Source organism: Camarhynchus parvulus, chromosome 2, assembly GCF_901933205.1.
Source record: "Camarhynchus parvulus chromosome 2, STF_HiC, whole genome shotgun sequence".
Lineage (NCBI taxonomy): Eukaryota > Metazoa > Chordata > Aves > Passeriformes > Thraupidae > Camarhynchus > Camarhynchus parvulus.
The window spans coordinates 120,390,071-120,396,191 of record NC_044572.1 but is presented as its reverse complement, the minus strand read 5'-3'; positions in this window follow the sequence as shown (position 1 = coordinate 120,396,191).

The window sequence follows — 6,121 nt, the reverse complement described above, 5'->3', positions numbered from 1 at the left end:
AGTTTCTTTTATCTCCTGTTAAATCCCTGACCTGATAGTAAATTTATCATTTAAAAAGTAGCATTTGGCCTACTTTTTATACATGAGTCCAAAGATTTTTCTCTCTGAACTGCCACAATCATTTTTTAGAATATTTTCTAGTGATTTGTTATTTATTTGCCCTACAGTTCTTCATTCAAACACTGCAGTGTTCATGAATTTTCAAGCAGCAGCTATAACCATACTTAATATCAGAAACAATACATGTTATTATAGATGTATTTTTACCAATAAAATCCCTCTTCACTACCTGTCAAGTTCAATAAAATAACTGAAATTCTGCAGATAATTCCACATGCAAGGTTTCTAAGTGTATTTTTCTTGCACTGGGGAGTTATATATGATGAAACAGAATGAAAAAGCTATTTTTTTTCATTTTACTGTAAGTGGAAACAGTGTTTGCACCTGCAACACTGCTCAATACTTTCTCTTTAAACTTTCACATGAGGCAGGAGATAATCTTACCTCAGCTAAGGGAGTGCTCCAGCTATAACCCAGTTAGAACTAACTGCACTGGAGTGGGCAGGAGCAGGGACACAGCTCCATATCCCAGTCACTGGTGTCTTCCAGGCACCCAGGACAGGACTGGACTGGACTGGGGAAGGGACAAGTCATGTGCCAATTAGCAGAAAAATTTGACGAGAAAGAGTTAGAAATCCACAGGGAGTAAAAAACTGAAAATGGCACCGTGCACATAATAAATAGAGCATAATGGAAATAGAGGCATAAGTTGGGTTTTAATAGTAGGTTATGAGATTTATTTAGATGTCACTAAAGTGAAATATTTTTTTTCCTTTTGAGGAGAAGGATTATGTGTGTTTGTTCTACAAACCAAAAAGAAAACAAAATTTACACACTCATCAAAGCATAGTATCCAAAGGAATCCCTACCTAAAGACTATTTTCTTACTTTCTGCTCTTAAATATATTGTATTTTTTCTAAAACTGTGAAAAAACAAATATTTCACAATGTCCATAGTGGAAAATACTTAATGTGAATAGGTCCTTGAAGTGCAATCTAGTTCAATGGCAGACATTCCAAAACAGTCATATATTGAAAAATACGTTTATACCTACTCTGTAATGATGTACAGATAATAAATGTTCTTTACTTCTGTATTTTATTAAATCTTAAGTATTCATAGATGAAGCCATGCTGTGCAGATTTCTCATTACAAAAATACCTTTTAGGGAAAAGTATTTTTCCTTTGTACAGCCAAGAGGGAACGTCTTGGCACAGCAAAAGAACTGGAGAAGCACTGATTTTCTATTCCTCCATCCACTTAACAGTGATAACTGTTTTCTGACAACAAGCTCCTTGCCAGACATGCCTCTTCTTGTGAGTCTGACCTACGCTTTTTAACCCATTGCACCATATTCACTCCTGAGCAAAGCTCACAGGCCCAAGCATTGACATGTTGAGGTTTGATTTGCTCACTCTAAAGGCAGAATTTCTGATCCATTGGCCCAAACAATGCTCTCCACCAAAGTGAGAAACTCAGCCTGGTGCACTCTGGCCAGTTCCAGGTCAGCGTGCATGACACCAGGGCAGTGGAGACTGGGACAAGGGGATTGACCCTCAGCTGGTGTGTCACTGCAGCTGCTATGCCACTGGCTATAGGGATTCAGCACACGAGTCACCAGGCACCATGTCTGCAAGGCTGCAGAAAGAGAAAGCCCTGGCCAGAAACACCTCTACAGCGTTCTCCTGCAGAGCTCTGTTGTGCTGATGACAGTCACTCAGGAGTGTCCCTGCCCCAGCATTGGTGGCCTGCTGCCACAGTTCCCTTAGGGGTGTCCATATCCTCCCCCACAGCAACACTCCATTCTGATTCCAAAATTCACCTGCTGAGGGGCCCATGGGCTCCTCCAGCTGCTCAAAGTTGTGGCACACACCAGGGTGGTCATGCCAGTCCCAGAACCACCTGTGGCTGGCACAGGGCAGTTCATGGCCCCCACAGCCTCCTGCTGCCCACACCCTGCCACTCATGGCCAGCAAAACTTCTGTAAAATGGCCAAACTGAAGAGCAAAAGAAAAGTGACACTTTCTTAATGGCGGGATCAAGCAAAAGAGCATGGTGGTGCCATGATCACCCAGCTCAGGGACATGGATCTCCCATGGTCACCCAACTCCTGCTGTGTTTTTGGAGGGACTCTCCTCAGCCAGTTCAAGACTCCCGAGCAGTTCAGGCTTATTCAGTGGTCCCAGCTGATGCCCCATGGCCTCAGGAGGGATTACTGAGAAGAAGTATTAATGGGTTTTGATAATCTGGAAATTAATTACATAGTAATATAACATTGCTAAACTAGGACTGAAACTATGTTGTTGTGGCTGGTGTACAGTACTCCGAGGCTGCCAATGTCACTGACACATGATGTCATCTTCTGGGCCAGAGGGAACCTTTCAAAAGTAGACTCAGAAATTACAATTTTTATTTTAATAATTCATCACAGTTTTCTTCATGGTCAAGAATGTCTTGTGTGAATGATCACATTGTGGGGATAATTAGAACAATATGAAATAAATGGGATGAGTAAATGTGTTTTTCTAACAAAAATCAGAATTGAACAAGGAATACTCTTTTTTGACTGGGTTTCTACATGCAGCAAGGGTGTTTATAGCAGTACAAATGGCTTGTGATTCAACCTTAATTTAAGTTTCTGGCTGGATCATACTCTGTATCAACAGGAATTATAGTTTTAATACCAGTCCTGTATTTAATTCCAAAACCGGTGGAGTTGTGTGTTTGTTTACATATTTTGATCCAAGAAAAATCTCAATGACAGTAAATAAACAGTGTCATGAAGTCACTATTTATTTATCACTGCTAAGAGAATTCATTTGTGTTGAACTGTTTTTCTAAAAGGGTTTTTAAGGGTTTTGTGGGTTGGTTTTATTTTGTTTTCTGTTAGTTTCTTTTTTTTTCTTTTAAAAGTATTTTAACTTTATTACCATGTTACTGAAAATGCTGGCTTTGCACTGAATACTGCTCTCACTTGTGTACTCCTGTGTAACAGACTTTTAGTTAGTAAACACACTGAAAATAAGGGTTCCAAGTACTGGTATTTGCTTACAATCTCACTTTTGGAGAAAATATTTATTGGGGTAGGGCATCCTGTGGAAATTTTCTTTTCTCCTTCTGCAAAATATATCATTTTAATAGTTTTAGTCTACTATTTTGTTCTGCTATTTTTATAGGGCAATTATTGCTTATAGATACATAATGGGAGTATACACCAGGAAGAAGGAAAACTTGCTGAAACTGTAACAACATTTGTGATACCCAAGGACAACTGGGTATGACTGAGCTACGAAATTTGGAAATAACCTTAGTTTCAAAATCTTAAACATCAGAAAACCAAGGTTATGCTTATTTTTGCAATAAATTATAGGGGGCAAAAAGCCAAATTTATTTTAAGACAAACTGGCAGAAAATTTTGACAACAGATGAGTTTTCTTGGAGAAGGAGGAGATGATTTTATGTGATAAATGAAGCAGGTTTCTTCCATGGTAGCAGTTTTCAAAGTAACCTGTGCAAAGAGCCAAGACTTTTCTGAGTATGAACTAGGAGGCCATGTTTTCAATCCCTTATATCTTCAATCTCCACAACTGAACAAGGACTTGAGTATGGCCTTGAAATGGACTTTTACAAAGACTTGTGAAAAGGAGGGTGGAAGACATAAGTTTCACAATGACACAAGGATGGGAATTTAAGGAAGCACAATTCAGTACTTTCATTGTCTATGCTATGTTTTCCCTGGATATGAATGTAGGAAAAAGAGGAGTTCAACAGAGCTGACAATGCCTTAAACAGCCTGTGCTAAGGATACCAACTATTGTATTGAGGAAGAAGAAAAAAATGCACCAAGATCACTCCAGGCAGATCAAAAGCTCTCTAGTGTCTTCAAAATACAAGGAAGCATCCAAATAAGGCCAAACTGCAACCAGTATTAACTAATAGTGTAAGGATTTAGGCCCAATTTATGGAATAAAATATCTCTTGCTCTTGTTGGTTATGTCAAAGGTTATCAGAAGATAGTTTTAGTTGAAATTATGAAGCAGAGGCTATTCATTCATTCTTCTCAGTTGTGCTTTTTCTGTTAAAGTTTGCAAAAACAAGTCTTTAAGGAACCATACCTTCTATTCCTCTGTATACACCAAATCATTCAGACTCCAGAGATTAAAGGAAAAATTGTGTATCATATGTAAAAACTCCCTGTTTTAAACATGGCCATTAGGGTTCATATTCTAACAGAGGGACTACCATTTGGAAAATCATCTAGTGTTTTCTTAAAGATACTTAGGCAAACAGTGTGGAGTCACTGACACTTGAGAAAATTATGCAAATGTCTTACCCAAACACTGTTGACCATAAGCCATGTATTTGTACTGAGCTCCTTTCAATGAAGCACAGTGACCACACTTCATCAGCAAAAATTCAAGTGTAGGCAAGTAAACTCCCTAAACATTTGGCATGTCTGAGCTAGAAAGGAAAATTCCACTACTTGCACTCATCTGAAATTTAGCTGTCTCACATGTTATACAAAGTAAAATAAATAGCACCTGTAGGAGCTTACTGACCTTTCCTCCAGCTTGAGGAAGGAGTCAATTTATGCTCCCAAACAGCTAACTATCTCTCTGGTGTTTGGGAGTTTTTTAATCTATGCTATATTCAATATTTCTTTGCAAGTGCAGAAGTGAAAACTTTTAAAGTACAAACTAGAGAAGTAAGCATTTGCACTGCTGTAGAGTCTTCCACCAGGTGTTGATCTGGAACAATGGTAGAATGATTGAAATACTATTGCTAAGTATTTTAAAATACTTCCTAATCAGACCACTTAAATGAGTTGAGTAAGATCCACGGATAAAAAAATTTACAATTGTTACCCAGTGAATCATCTGGCAAAAGTTTAATATTAAGATTTTCTGAATATGAGAGTCAAAAGATAAACCACAAACAATGTTAGTGCAACTATAAAAGAAATAAATTTTCCATAAATCTGTGTAAAGTGAAACATCTCCTTTTGGGTAAATCACCCATCTACCGATCCCTGTCTGTGTTCTCTCAAATATGCCCATGTAAGCAATTGGTTTAAGGAATTTTACATTTGTAAATAACCTGATTCTAAACCTAATCTGTCTACATGGACCACATTAGATATCATAATGTGGACATCAACTGTGGACATGATTCAGAGGTCCTAACTTCCCACAGTCTTACTGAGTCAGGTGAGAGCTGTAAGTTCTCACAAGCTTTAAGTAAACTTATTAGCTCTAACAGGCAGTCTCAAACAGACCATTGTATTACAGATGAAGTATTCATGATATTAAATATATCTCTGTCATTTAATGTCTGAAAAATTGCCATTTTCTTTTGCAGATTACCTCACAAAACTTGCAGTTATAAATGTAAGTGGTGGAATTAGAGCCCACGGTGTTGAAATAAGTCAAAAATATGTATGTGTTTTCCTCATGGAAAGCTAGTCAGTACCAAAAGTATCTGTTGCATCAATTACAGCTGATGTCGAGCAGCTACTATTGCCAACAAACATGCTTCAGAGCACATAAAGCTTGATAAATTCTTTGCTTTCTTGAGCTCAGCAAACAAGGTGGCCAAGAAGGCCAATGGCATCCTGGCCTGTAGCAAAAAATAGTGATGCCAGCAGGACCAGGGCAGTGATCATCCCTCTGTATTTGGAACTGGTGAGGCTACACCTTAAATACTGTGTGCAGTCTGGGGTCCCTCACTACAAGAAAGGCATTGAGGTGCTGGAGTGTGTCCAGAGAAGGGCAATGAAGCTGGTGGAAGGTCTGGAGGACAAGTCTTAAAAGGAGCAGCTGCAGTTGTTTAGCCTGGAGGAAAGGAGTCTCAGGGAGGACCTAAAACTACCTGAAAGGAAGTGCTAACAAAGCAAGGTGGGGGTCAGTCTCTTCTCCCAAGTAATAAGTGATAGGGCAAGAAAAAATGGCCTCAAGTTGCACTAGGGGGGCTTCTTGGGCTATTGGGGAAAACTTCTTAATTGAAGGAGTAGTCAAGCACTGGAGCAGACCTCCCAGGGAAGGGCTGAGTCACCATCCGTGG